Source organism: Eubalaena glacialis, chromosome 10 (genome assembly GCF_028564815.1).
Source record: "Eubalaena glacialis isolate mEubGla1 chromosome 10, mEubGla1.1.hap2.+ XY, whole genome shotgun sequence".
Classification (NCBI taxonomy): Eukaryota; Metazoa; Chordata; class Mammalia; order Artiodactyla; family Balaenidae; genus Eubalaena; species Eubalaena glacialis.
Genome location: NC_083725.1, coordinates 89,485,244 through 89,500,848, shown reverse-complemented (window position 1 = coordinate 89,500,848; position 15,605 = coordinate 89,485,244).

Here is a 15,605-nt window from a genome sequence, read left to right as displayed (position 1 = left end):
ATTTTCTCATCTTCAGGAATAACAACCCCTGGTGTACCACCGGATGCTTGGCTAGAGTCTCACAGAGGCAGCACTTGCAGAGGGGGAACAGCTTCTCACAGACTTATACACAAATTCCTACTTTGTGATTTCATTTTATTAGACAGATGTACTTTTCTTTTTCAGATTTCCTTGCATGCTCCAACTTTTCCACTCAAGCCACTGTTTCAGGTGGACAAATTAAGGACTCTTTCCATAATCCTCCAACTCTCTACCATAACTTCCCTTCCCTATCAATTCCCCTGTGTGTATAAGATCTAATTCTCATATGAATCCATTATTCCCATAATATTTATAGTGATTCTCCTTCTTTGAGCGAACCCTAACACAAATGTGCAAAAAATTATAAATTAGGCAGTATATATTTTCCAAGTCCAATCATTTTTTTCTTTTTCTCTGTCTTATAAATTGTTACTTTTGATGCATAGTATTAATGATATTACTCAGTTTATTTTTTATTACTAATTTTTCTTCTACTTACTTAAACCTAAACTTGAGGCTTGTTGCCCAGGGGAAGGGGATATTCAAATTAAAACAAAGAGTCAAATTGTTATAGTCTTTATGTTCTAGTCTGACTTTTATAAATCTACAGTGGAGATACTAGTTTTAAAAATCATTATTTTCAAATAACAGATCATTACTGCAGATAAGGCAGCAATATGCAGGGTGGCTTATATGAATTACAGCTTTCAATTCTTTCAGTAACCTTTCAGATTGTCAGGAAACTAAAAACACAAATTACTTATACAGTTTACTTAGGGTGGAAGGCAGATTCTAATATAATTCCCAGTGACCCACAGCCTGATATAATACCCTCCATTTTAGTGCGAATAAGACCTTTGAATGTGAGGGAATATCAGTCTTGTGATTGTTATGCTATATGGTAAAAGGAAATTTTACAGATGGAATTAAGGTCCTTAATCAGTTTTGATAATCAAGTTTTATATTATCTGGTGGCCCTGACCTAATCAAGTGAGTTCTTAATAGGAAGTCTAGAGGTCAAAGAGATTTTCTTCTTGAAATGCATCCTCCATGAGTTCTACAGGTGCAAGAAAATTAGTTCTTCTAACAACAACAGAAGCTTGGAAGTGGACCCCTAGTCTTAGATGGGACTTCAGCTCTGGCTGACATCTTAAAATTCAGCTTTGTGAGACCATGAGCAGAGGGTCTATGCCATGCCTAGACTTCCAGTGTATGGAAACTGTGAGATTAAAAAATGGCTGTTGTCTTAAACTTATAAGTTTGTGGTAAATCATCACACAGCAGTAAAAACTAATGTAATCAGTGCCATAAAGCTTAATGTCAAGTCTAGGATTTGCATCCAGTCTACCCTAATTTCAAAGTAGAGTTCCCATAAAACACTCATGACGCCTTCCAAATCTCTATGGGAGGGAAGGAGGGAGAAAGGGAGGGGGAGAGAGAGAGAGAGAGAGAACTAGAATAGAGAGAGAAAGGAGAAAGAACACAGGAAGGAAGGAAGGAAGACAGTACCAAGCCTTCAAACTGTTTTGAGAAGATGGTTTACTCATTTTAAAAAAGCACTAATCATGAAAGATTCTATTCATTAGAACCTGTACTCATAAGTTATTCTTCACATGACTGGTAAATACTCTAAGAAGACCAATATAAATTGTGTTCTTGGAGAAAAATATTTAACTTATATTTTAAGGAAAAATAGATAAAATTATGCCATGTCTAACCAGGGAACCAGTTTACCTTTACCATACCATGGATTTCAGTTTTGATAAAATTATGTGTTGGAACATAGCACCACAGCAAATATTGGTCGTCTTGTTCTGTAGCCAGAGTTATTAATGCGTACATGTACTATAAATGTAATATGTTCTATATATTAGAAAGCACAATTTCATACATTGTTATTATAAATATAATATGAGTGGATTGAGAAAGCATAATGAGTGTTCAATAGATGAAAGACTGGCTTCAGGGAAAGGAATATTTCCATATGTCTGTGTAACTGTTTATTAATAGCATAAATTTCTTTCTCCTTCTATGGTCCTTGGCTTCCTAATCTTGACTCATCTAAATGTAGACAATACATAATAAGATACTGCAAATGTGACAGGAAAGAAGGAAGGAAAGAAGGGGATAAAGAATATCATGTGAAAAGTTTACTCTGTGACTATTTTTTATCTCTAATACTTTATCTGAAAAAATGGAAATTAGTTGGAAGATACAGTATTTTAGAGCCCCCTCCCCAAAATAGGCAATAATGATGTTTGAAATATATTTATGTGTCCTAAACTATGTAGCTAATTAAAGTAACGAGGATTGTCTACAAAGGTTTAAAAAATGTGATTTTATATGAAAATATTTTATTTTTTATTTTTAAAAATTTTTATTGGAGTATAGTTGCTTTACAATGTTGTCTTAGTTTCTACTGTACAGCAAAGTGAATCAGTTATATATATACCCACTCTTTTTTAGGTTTCCTTCCCATTTAGGTCACCACAGAACGTTGAGTAGAGTTCCCTGTGCTATGCAATAGGTTCTCATTAGTTATCTGTTGTATACATAGTAGTGTATATATGTCAATCCCAATCTCCCAATTCATCCCATCCCGCCTTCCCCCCTTGGTATCCATAAGTTTGTTCTATACATCTGTGTCTCTATTTTTCTGCTTTGCAAATAAGTTCATCTGTACCATTTTTCCAGATTCCACATGTAAGTGATAGTATATATTTGTTTTTTTTCTTTCTGACTTACTTCACTCTGTATGACAGTCTCTATGTCTATCCATGTCTCTGCAAATGGCACTATTTTGTTGCTTTTTATGGCTAATATTCCATTGTGTATATATATATATATATACATATATACCACATCTTCTTTATCCATTCCTCTGTTGATGGACATTTAGGTTGCTCCCATGTCCTGGATATTGTAAATAGTGCTGCAATGAATATTGAGGTGCATGTATCTTTTTGAATTATGGTTTTCTCTGGGTATATGCCCAGGAGTGGGATTGCTGGGACATATGGTAGTTCTATTTTTAGTTTTTTAAGGAACCTCCATACTGTTCTCCACAGTGGCTGTACCAATTTACATTCCCACCAACAGTATAGGAGGGTTCCCTGTTCTCTACATCCTCTGCAGCATTTATTGTCTGTAGATTTTTTTGATGATGGCCATTCTGACTGGTGTGAGGTGTTACCACATTGTAGTTTTGATTTGCATTTCTCTAATAATTAGTGATGTTGAGCATCTTTTCGGGTTTGTTGGCCATCTGTATGTCTTCTTTGGAGAAATGTCTATTTAGATCTTCTGCCCATTTTTCATTGGGTTGCTTGTTTTTTTTTTAATATTGAGCTGCATGAGCTGCTTGTATATTTTGGAGATTAATCCCTTGTCAGTTGCTTCATTTGCAAATATTTTCTCCCATTCTGAGGGTTGTCTTTTTGTTTTGTTCATGGTTTCCTTTGCTGTGCAAAAGCTTTTAAGTTTCATTAGGTCCCATTTGTTTATTTTTGTTTTTATTTTTATTACTCTAGGAGGTGGGTCAAAAAAGACCTTGCTGAGATTTATGTCAGAGTGTTCTGCCTATGTTTTCCTCCAAGAGTTTTATAGTGTCTGGTCTTACATTTAGGTCTCTAATCCATTTTGAGTTTATTTTTGTGTATGGTGTTAGGGAGTGTTCTAATTTCATTCTTTTACATGTAGCTGTCTAGTTTTCACAGCACCACTTATTGAAGACTGTCTTTTCTCCATTGAATATCCTTGCCTCCTTTGTCATAGATTAGCTGACCATAGGTGCGTGGGTTTATCTCTGGGCTTTCTATCCTGTTCCATTGATCTATATTTCTGTTTTTTCTGCCAGTACCATACTGTCTTGATTACTGTAGCTTTGTAGTATAGTCTGAAGTCAGGGAACCTGATTCCTCCAGCTCCATTTTTCTTTCTTAAGATTGCTTTGGCTATTCGGGGTCTTTTGTGTTTCCATACAGATTGTAAAATATTTTGTTCTAGTTCTGTGAAAAATGCCACTGGTAATTTGATAGGGATTGGATTGAATCTGTAGATTGCTTTGGGTAGTATAGTCATTTTCACAATATTCATTCTTCCAATCCAAGAACATGGTATATCTCTCCATCTGTTTGTGCCGTCTTTGATTACTTTCATCAGTATCCTATAGTTTTCTGAATACAGGTCTTTTGTCTCCTTAGGTAGGTTTATTCCTAGGTATTTTATTCTTTTTGTTGTGATGGTAAATGGGATTGTTTCCTTAATTTCTCTTTCTGATCTTTCATTGTTAGTGTATAGGAATGCAAGCGATTTCTGTGTATTAATTTTGTATCCTACAGCTTTACCAAATTCATTGATTAGCTCTAGTAGTTTTCTGGTGGCATCTTTAGGATTTTCTATGTATAGTATCATATCATCTGCGAACAGTGACAGTTTTACTTCTTCTTTTCCAGTTTGTATTCCTTTTATTTCTTTTTGTTCTCTGATTTTCATGGCTAGGACTTGCAAACCTATGTTGAATAATAGTGGTGAGAGTGGACATCCTTGTCTTGTTCCTGATCTTAGAGGAAATGCTTTCAGTTTTTCACCATTGAGAATGATGTTTGCTGTGAGTTTGTCGTATATGGCCTTTATTATGTTGAGTTAGGTTCCCTCTATGCCCACTTTCTGGAGAGTTTTAGTCATAAACGGGTATTGAATTTTGTCAGAAGATTTTTCTGCATCTACTGAGATGATCATATGGTTTTTATTCTTCAGTTTGTTAATATGGTGTATCACATTGATTGATTTGCATATACTGAAGAATGCTTGCATCCCTGGGATAAATCCCACTTGTTCATGGTATATGATCCTTTTAATGTGTTGTGGATTCTGTTTGCTAGTATTTTGTTGAGGATTTTTGCATCTATGTTCATCAGTGATATTGACCTGTAATTTCCTTTTTTTACAGTGTCTTTGTCTGTTTTTGGTATCAGGGTGATGGTGGCCTCGTAGAATGAGCTTGGGAGTGTTCCTCTGTCTGCCATTTTTTGGAAGAGTTTGAGAAGGATAGGTGTTAGGTCTTCTCTAAATGCTTGGTAGAATTCACCTGTGAAGCCATCTGGTCCTGGACTTTTGTTTGTTGGCAGATTTTTTTTTTTTTTTTAAACATCTTTATTGAAGTATAATTGCTTTACAGTGGTGTGTTAGCTTCTGCTTTATAACAAAGTGAATCAGTTATACATATACATATGTTCCCATATCTCATCCCTCTTGCATCTCCCTCCCTCCCACCCTCCCTATCCCACCCCTCTAGGTGGTCACAAAACACCGAGCTGATCTCCCTGTGTTATGCGGCTGCTTCCCACTAGCTATCTATTTTACATTTGGTAGTGTATATATTTCCATGACACTCTCTCACCCTGTCACATCTCACCCCTCCCCCTCCCCATATCCTCAAGTCCATTCTCTAGTAGGTCTGTGTCTTTATTCCCGTCTTGCCACTAGGTTCTTCAGACCTCCCAAAAGGCAAGAAACTCCCCATGTACTTGGGTAGGGAAAAAGAAAAAAGAAATAACAGAGACAAAAGAATAGGGACAGGACCTGCACCGGTGGGAGGGAGCTGTGAAGGAGGAAAGGTTTCCACACACTAGGAAGCCCCTTTGCAGGCGCTTTTTTTTTTTTTCCTTAGATTCCATATATATGTGTTAGCATACTGTATTTGTTTTTCTCTTTCTAACTTACTTCACTCTGTATGACAGACTCTAACTCCATCCACCTCATTACAAATACCTCCATTTCATTTCTTTCTATGGCTGAGTAATATTCCATCGTATATATGTGCCACATCTTCTTTATCCATTCATCCGATGATGGACACTTAGGTTGCTTCCATGTCCTGGCTATTGTAAATAGAGCTGCAATGAACATTTTGGTACATGACTCTCCTTGAATTATGGTTTTCTCAGGGTATATGCCCAGTAGTGGGATTGCTGGGTTGTATGGTAGTTCTATTTTTAGTTTTTTAAGGAACCTCCATACTGTTCTCCATAGTGGCTGTATCAATTTACATTCCCACCAACAGTGCAAGAGTGTTCCCTTTTCTCCACACCCTCTCCAGCATTTATTGTTTCTAGATTTTTTTGATGATGGCCATTCTGACCGGTGTGAGATGATACCTCATTGTAGTTTTGATTTGCATTTCTCTAACGATTAATGATGTTGAGCATTCTTTCATGTGTCTGTTGGCAATCTGTATATCTTCTTTGGAGAAATGTCTATTTAGGTCTTCTGCCCATTTTGGGATTGGGTTGTTTGTTTTTTTGTTATTGAGCTGCACGAGCTGCTTGTAAATCTTGGAGATTAATCCTTTGTCAGTTGCTTCATTTGCAAATATTTTCTCCCATTCTGAGGGTTGTCTTTTGGTCTTGTTTATGGTTTCCTTTGCTGTGCAAAAGCTTTGAAGTTTCATTAGGTCCCATTTGTTTATTTGTGTTTTCATTTCCATTTCTCTAGGAGCTGGGTCAAAAAGGATCTTGCTGTGATTTATGTCATAGAGTGTTCTGCCTATGTTTTCCTCTAAGAGTTTGATAGTGTCTGGCCTTACACTTAGGTCTTTAATCGATTTTGAGTTTATTTTTGTGTATGGTGTCAGGGAGTGTTCTAATTTCATACTTTTACATGTACCTGTCCAATTTTCCCAGCACCACTTATTGAAGAGGCTGTCTTTTCTCCACTGTATATGCTTGCCTCCTTTATCAAAGATAAGGTGACCATATGTGCGTGGGTTTATCTCTGGGCTTTCTATCCTGTTCCATTGATCTATATTTCTGTTTTTGTGCCAGTACCAAACTGTCTTGATGACTGTAGCTTTGTAATATAGTCTGAAGTCAGGGAGCCTGATTCCTCCAGCTCCATTTTTCGTTCTCAAGATTGCTTTGGCTATTCGGGGTCTTTTGTGTTTCCATACAGATTGTGAAATTTTTTGTTCTAGTTCTGTGAAAAATGCCAGTGGTAGTTTGATAGGGATTGCATTGAATCTGTAGATTGCTTTGGATAGTAGAGTCATTTTCACAGTGTTGATTCTTCCAATCCAAGAACATGGTATATCTCTCCATCTATTTGTATCATCTTTAATTTCTTTCATCAGTGTCCTATAATTTTCTGCATACAGGTCTTTTGTCTCCTTAGGTAGGTTTATTCCTAGATATTTTATTCTTTTTGTTGCAATGGTAAACGGGAGTGTTTTCTTAATTTCACTTTCAGATTTTTCATCATTAGTGTATAGGAATGCAAGAGATTTCTGTGCATTAATTTTGTATCCTGCTACTTTACCAAATTCATTGATTAGCTCTAGTAGTTTTCTGGTAGCATCTTTAGGATTCTCTATGTATAGTATCATGTCATCTGCAAACAGTGACAGCTTTACTTCTTCTTTTCCGATTTGGATTCCTTTTATTTCTTTTTCTTCTCTGATTGCTGTGGCTAACACTTCCAAAACTATGTTGAATAATAGTGGTGAGAGTGGGCAACCTTGTCTTGTTCCTGATCTTAGTGGAAATGGTTTCAGTTTTTCACCATTGAGGACAATGTTGGCTGTGGGTTTGTCATATATGGCCTTTATTATGTTGAGGAAAGTTCCCTCTATGCCTACTTTCTGCAGGGCTTTTATCATAAATGGGTGTTGAATTTTGTCAAAAGCTTTCTCTGCATCTATTGAGATGATCATATGGTTTGTCTCCTTCAATTTGTTAATATGATGTATCACATTGATTGATTTGCGTATATTGAAGAATCCTTGCATTCCTGGGATAAACCCCACTTGATCATGGTGTATGATCCTTTTAATGTGCTGTTGGATTCTGTTTGCTAGTATTTTGTTGAGGATTTTTGCATCTATGTTCATCAGTGATATTGGCCTGTAGTTTTCTTTCTTTGTGACATCTTTGTCTGGTTTTGGTATCAGGGTGATGGTGGCCTCGTAGAATGAGTTGCGGAGTGTTCCTTCCTCTGCAATTTTTGGAAGAGTTTAAGAAGGATAGGTGTTAGCTCTTCTCTAAATGTTTGATAGAATTAGCCTGTGAAGCCAGCTGGTCCTGGGCTTTTGTTTGTTGGAAGATTTTTAATCACAGTTTCAATTTCAGTGTTTGTGATTGGTCTGTTCATATTTTCTGTTTCTTCCTGGTTCAGTCTCGGCAGGTTGTGCATTTCTAAGAATCTGTCCATTTCTTCCAGATTGTCCATTTTATTGGCATAGAGTTGCTTGTAGTACTCTCTCATGATCGTTTGTATTTCTGCAGTGTCAGTGGTTACTTCCCCTTTTTCATTTCTAGTTCTATTGATTTGAGTCTTCTCCCTTTTTCTCTTGATGAGTCTGGCTAATGGTTTATCAATTTTGTTTATGTTCTCAAAGAACCTGCTTTTAGTTTTATTGATCTTTGCTATTGTCTCCTTCATTTCTTTTTCATTTATTTCTGATCTGATCTTTATGGTTTCTTTCCTTCTGCTAGCTTTGGGGTTTTTTTGTTCTTCTTTCTCTAATTGCTTTAGGTGCAAGGTTAGGTTGTTTGTTCGAGATGTTTCCTGTTTCTTGATGTAGGCTTGTATTGCTATAAACTTCCCTCTTAGAACTGCTTTTGCTGCATCCCATAGGTTTTGGGTCGTCGTGTCTCCATTGTCGCTTGTTTCTAGGTATTTTTTGATTTCCCCTTTGATTTCTTCAGTGATCACTTCGTTATTAAGTAGTGTATTGTGTAGCCTCCATGTGTTTGTATTTTTTACAGATCTTTTCCTGTAATTGATATCTAGTCTCATAGCGTTGTGGTCGGAAAAGATACTTGATACGATTTCAATTTTTTTAAATTTACCAAGGCTTGATTTGTGACCCAAGATATGATCTATCCTGGAGAATGTTCCATGAGCACTTGAGAAGAATGTGTATTCTGTTGTTTTTGGGTGAAATGTCCTATAAATATCAATTAAGTCCATCTTGTTTAATGTATCATTTAAAGCTTGTGTTTCCTTATTTATTTTCATTTTGGATGATCTGTCCATTGGTGAAAGTGGGGTGTTAAAGTCCCCTACTATGATTGTGTTACTGTCGATTTCCCCTTTTATGGCTGTTAGTATTTGCCTTATGTATTGAGGTGCTCCTATGTTGGGTGCATAAATATTTACAATTGTTATACCTTCCTCTTGGATCGATCCCTTGATCATTATATAGTGTCCTTCTTTGTCTCTTGTAATAGTCTTTATTTTAAAGTCTATTTTATCTGATATGAGAATTGCTACTCCAGCTTTCTTTTGATTTCCATTTGCATGGAATATCTTTTTCCATCCCCTCACTTTCAGTCTGTATGTGTCTCTAGGTCTGAAGTGGGTCTCTTGTAGACAGCATATATATGGGTCTTGTTTTTGTATCCATTCAGCCAGTCTGTGTCTTTTGGTGGGAGCATTTAATCCATTTACATTTAAGGTAATTATCGATATGTATGTTCCTATTCCCATTTTCTTAAATGTTTTGGGTTTGTTATTGTAGGTGTTTTCCTTCTCTTGTGTTTCTTGCCTAGAGAAGTTCCTTTAGCATTTGTTGTAAAGCTGGTTTGGTGGTGCTGAACTCTCTCAGCTTTTGCTTGTCTGTAAAGGTTTTAATTTCTCCATCAAATCTGAATGAGATCCTTGCTGGGTAGAGTAATCTTGGTTGTAGGTTTTTCTCCTTCATCACTTTAAGTATATCCTGCCACTCCCTTCTGGCTTGCAGAGTTTCTGCTGAAAGATCAGCTGTTAACCTTATGGGGATTCCCTTGTGTGTTATTTGTTGTTTTTCCCTTGCTGCTTTTAATATGTTTTCTTTATATTTCATTTTTGATAGTTTGATTAATATGTGTCTTGGCATGTTTCTCCTTGGATTTATCCTGTATGGGACTCTCTGTGCTTCCAGGACTTGATTAACTATTTCCTTTCCCATATTAGGGAAGTTTTCAACTACAATGTCTTCAAATATTTTCTCAGTCCCTTTCTTTTTCTCTTCTTCTTCTGGGACCCCTATGATTCGAATGTTGGTGCGTTTAATGTTGTCCCAGAGGTCTCTGAGACTGTCCTCAGTTCTTTTCATTCTTTTTTCTTTATTCTGGTCTGCAGTAGTTATTTCCACTATTTTATCTTCCAGGTCACTTATCTGTTCTTCTGCCTCAGTTATTCTGCTATTGATCCCGTCTAGAGTATTTTTAATTTCATTTATTGTGTTTTTCATCGTTGCTTGGTTCCTCTTTCGTTCTTCTGCGTCCTTGTTAAATGTTTCTTGCATTTTGTCTATTCTATTTCCAAGATTTTGGATCATCTTTACTATCATTATTCTGAATTCTTCTTCAGGTAGACTGCCTATTTCCTCTTCATTTGTTAGGTCTGGTGTGTTTTGACCCTGCTCCTTCACCTGCTGTGTGTTTTATTGTCTTCTCATTTTGCTTATCTTACTGTGTTTGGGGTCTCCTTTTCACAGGCTGCAGGTTCGTAGTTCCCGTTGTTTTTGGTATCTGTCCCCAGTGGCTAAGGTTGGTTCAGTGGGTTGTGTAGGCTTCCTGGTGGAGGGGACTAGTGCCTGTGTTCTGGTGGATGAGGTTGGATCTTGTCTTTCTGGTGGGCACGTCCACGTCTGGTGGTGTGTTTTGGGGTGTCTGTGGCGTTATTATGATTTTAGGCAGCCTCTCTGCTAATGGATGGGGCTGTGTTCCTGTCTTGCTAGTTGTTTGGCATAGGGTGTCCAGCACTGTAGCTTGCTGGTCGTTGAGTGAAGCTGGGTCTTGATGTTGAGATGGAGATCTCTGAGAGATTTTCGCCGTTTGGTATTACATGGAGCTGGGAGGTCTCTTGTGGACTAGTGTCCTGAAGTTGGCTCTCCCACCTCAGAGGCACAGCCCTGATGCCTGGCTGGAGCACCAAGAGCCTTTCATCCACACGGCTCAGAATAAAAGGGAGAAAAAATAGAAAGAAAGAAAGAAAGAGAATAAAATAAAATAAAATAAAGCTATTATAATAAAAAATAAGAAAAAAATTTTTTTTAAATTTTAAAAATAGATTTATTATTTTTTTATAATAAAAAATAAAAAATTAAGAAAAAAAATTTTTAATTTTTTAAAATAAAAAATATGAAAAAACTTATTAAAAAAATTTTTTTAAATTTTTTAAAAATAGAAAATAAGGAAAAAATTATTAAGAAAACATTTATCAGGGAAAAAAAATTTTTTAAGTAAAAAAAAAAAAAAAAAACGGACGGACCTAACCCTAGGACTAATGGTGAAAGCAAAGCTATACAGACAAAATCTCACCCAGAAGCATACACATATACACTCACAAAAAAAGGAAAAGGGGAAAAATTAATATATCCTGCTCCCAAAGTCCACCTCCTGAATTTGGGATGATTCGTTGTCTATTCAGGTTTTCAACAGATGCAGGCACATCAAGTTGTTTGTGGAGCTTTAATCCACTGCTTCTGGGGCTGCTGGGAGAGATTTCCCTTTCTCTTCTTTGTTTGCACAGCTCCCGGGGTTCAGCTTTGGATGTGGACCCGCCTCTGCATGTAGGTCGCCTGAGGGCGTCTGTTCCCCGCCCAGACAGAACGGGGTTAAAGGAGCAGCTGCTTTGGGCGCTCTGGCTCACTCAGCCCGGCGGGAGGGAGGGGTACGGATGCGGGGCGATCCTGCGGCGGCAGAAGCCGGCGTGACGTTGCAGCAGCCTGAGGCACGCCGTGCATTCTCCCGGGGAAGTTGTTCACGGATCACGGGAGCCTGGCCGTGGCGGGCTGCACCGGCTCCCAGGAGGGGCGGTGTGGAGAGTGACCTGTGCTCGCACACAGGCTTCTTGGTGGCGGCAGCAGCAGCCTTAGAGCCTCATGCCCGTCTCTGGGGTCCGCGCTGATAGCTGCAGCTCGCGCCCGTCTCTGGAGTTCGTTTAGGCGGTGCCGTGAATCCCCTCTCCTCGTGCACCGGGAAACAAAGAGGCAAGAAAAAGTCTCTTGCCTCTTCGGCAGCTGCAGACTTTTTCCCCGGACTCCCTCCCGGCTAGCTGTGGTGCGCTAGACCCTTCAGGCTGTGTTCACGCCGCCAACCCCAGTCGTCTCCCTGCGATCTGACCGAAGCCCGAGCCTCAGCTCTCAGGCCCCGCCCGCCCTGGCGGGTGAGCAGGCAAGCCTCTCGGGCTGGTGAGTGCTGCTCGGCACCGATCCTCTGTGCGGGAATCTCTCCGCTTTGCCCTCTGCGCCCCTGTTGCTGTGGGATCCGCGCTGATAGCCGCGGCTCGCGCCCGTCTCTGGAGTTCGTTTAGGCGGCGCTGTGAATCCCCTCTCCTTGCGCGCCGCGAAACAAAGAGGCAAGAAAAAGTCTCTTGCCTCTTCGGCAGCTGCAGACTTTTTTCCGGACTCCCTCCCGGCTAGCTGTGGCGTACTAGCCCCTTCAGGCTGTGTTCACGCCGCCATGCCAACCCCAGTCCTCTCCCTGGGATCTGACTTCCGAAGCCCGAGCCTCAGCTCCCAGCCCCCGCCCGCCCTGGCAGGTGATCAGACAAGCCTCTCAGGCTGGTGAGTGCTGCTCGGCGCCGATCCTCCGTGCGGGAATCTCTCCGCTTTGCCCTCCGCACCCCTGTGGCTGCGCTCTCCTCCGTGGCTCTGAAGCTTCCCCCCTCTGCCACCCGCAGTCTCCGCCCGCAAAGGGGCTTCCTAGTGTGTGGAAACGTTTCCTCCTTCACAGCTCCCTCCCACTGGTGCAGGTCCCGTCCCTATTCTTTTGTCTCTGTTATTTCTTTTTTCTTTTGCCCTACCCAAGTACGTGGGGATTTTCTTGCCTTTTGGGAGGTCTGACGTCTTCTGCCAGCGTTCAGTGGGTGTTCTGTAGGAGCAATTCCACGTGTAGATGTATTTCTACTGTATCTGTGGGAAGGAAGGTGATCTCCGCGTCTTACTCTTCCGCCATCTTGCCTGTTGGAAGATTTTTAACCACAGTTTCAATTTCATTACTTGTGATTGGTCTGTTTGTATTTTCTATTTCTTCCGGGTTCAGTCTCGGAAGGTTGTACCTTTCTAAGAATTTGTCCACTTCTTCCAGGTTGTCCATTTTATTGGCGTGCAGTTGCTTGTAGTCATCTCTTAGGATCCTTTCTATTTCTGCTGTGTCAGTTGTAACTTCTCCTTTTTCATTTCTAATTTTATTGATTTTAGTCCTCTCCCTTTTTTTCTTGACGAGTCTGGCTGAAGGTTTATCAATTTTGTTTATCTTCTCAAAGAACCCGCTTTTAGTTTTATTGATCTTTGCTATTGTTTTCTTCAGTTCTATTCCATTAATTTCTGCTCTGATCTTTATGATTTCTTTCCTTCTATTGACTTTGGGTTTTCTTTATTCTTCTTTCTCTAGTTTCTTTAGTTGTAAGGTTGTTTATTTGAGATGTTTCTTTTTTCAGAGGTTTTGGGTTGCCTTGTTTTCATTGTCATTATATATGATAATATTTTAAAGGGCCATTAAAATATGCTTAACCTTGGATTTCAAAGTCCTTGTGTCTCCAGTTTCAAATAAGCAAAAGTTTTGTGAAGTAGCTAGGGCAAGACACATATAGTATATGGATCCATATGAAGTCAAAATTTATTTGAAAAGAAGATATGAATTTCTCAAATATGCTTGATGTTGGAGTACTGTGAGATTTTAGAACTAAATTAATCATTGTGGTGTAATACTATTGAGTATTACAGTGAGCAGTAAAAAATAGCAAGACACAGCGAAAATGAAAGGTTCAGCATATTTTCCTCAAAACTTGACCCTCCTCCCCAAACTCCATTAGCTCCACCAACACTCCCCTCTCATAACTACGAGACTACAGACCCTGAGACTCACCTTCCCCTCACTGTAGTAACAATATATGAGCAAGAGAGGAAGCCAGTGACATTTACCTTTGTAGGGAAAATCATATGCAGATGACAACTATGATTCAACGAATTCTTTAGGGAGAGGGTAAAATTCCAGCAAGAGAAGAGATTTATGTGAAAGCTTATAGACATTCCCCAAAAAAATTGGAAAAGTAATGAACGTGGAAGGTTGTTTTATGACATCCTCTGAAGGCCTAAGTGATTTGAAAGATGATGATGAGATAGAGACTTGGGCTCAAACATGAGAAAAAAGGGCACTAATCTAGGAAAAAATTGATAGGGTCATCATTTTAGGGGAGCTGTTGCATGGTGGAGTCATTCTGAGAACTGAATTTAGAAATCAGAAGACCACTGTACACTGTGGAGTCTGAATGGAGTATCATTAAAACGGGCAAGTATTGGTTAGGACAGCAGGCTACCGTGAGGGTGTGGAGTTAAGGGTTTTGCACAAATTATTAGCCCTTTGGGATGTGCATGTTTAGGTAGCAAACAGAAGAAAACAAATATTATCCAAACCTATGCAAAAAAGAAAGCTACAGAGTGTATACTGAAGAAGGAAATAGAGCTAGTATTAGAGTGGGTGTATTTGTCTGAGTCTGTTTGGCTGACACTGAATTTAGATCTGACACTGAATTTCGAGCTCTGCCTTTTTTTTTTATTGAAGTATGGTTGATTTACAATGTTGTGTTAATTTCTGCTCTACAGCAAAGTGATTTAGTTATACATATACATATATTCTTTTTTATATTCTTTTCCATTATGGTTTATCACAGGATATTGAATATAGTTCCCTGTGCTATACAGTAGGACCTTGTTGTTTATCTATTCTGTATATACTAGTTTGCATCTGCTAATCCCAAACTCCCACTCCATCACCCCTCCCCCTCCCCTTGGCAACCACAAGTCTGTTCTCTATGTCTCTGAGTCTGTTTCTGTTTCATAGATAAGTTCATTTATGTCACATTTTAGATTCTACATATAGGTGTTATCATATGGTATTTGTCTTTCTCTTTCTGACTTACTTCACTTAGTTTGATAACCTCTAGGTCCATCCATGTTGCTGTGAATGACATTATTTCATTCCTTTTTTATGGCTAAGTAGTATTCCATTGTATATATGTACCACATCTTTATCCATTCATCTGTTGACGGACATTTAGGTTGCTTCCATGTCTTGGCTATTGTGAATAGTGCTGCTATGAACATAGGGTTGCATGTATCTTTTTGAATTAGAGTTTTGTCTGGATATATGCCCAGGAGTGGAATTGCTGGATCATATGGAAGCTCTATTTTTAGTTTTTTGAGGAACCTCCATATTGTTTTCCATAGTGGCTGCTTCAATTTACATTCCCACCAACAGTGTAGGAGAGTTTCCTTTTCTCCACACCCTCTCCAACATTTGTTATCTGTAGACTTTTTAATGATGGCCATTCTGACTGGTGTGAGGTGATATCTGATTGTAGTTTTGATTTGCATTTCTCTAATAATTAACGATGTTGAGCATCTTTTCATGTGCCTGTTTGCCATCTGTATGTCTTTAAGCCATTTTGAGATTATTTTTGCGTATGGTGTGAGGGTGTGTTCTAACTTCATTGATTTACGTGCGCTGTCCAACTTTTCCAATACCACTTGCTGAAGAGACTGTTTTTCCTCATTGTAGTATTGCCTCCTTTGTTGAAGATTAATTATCCTTTGGTGT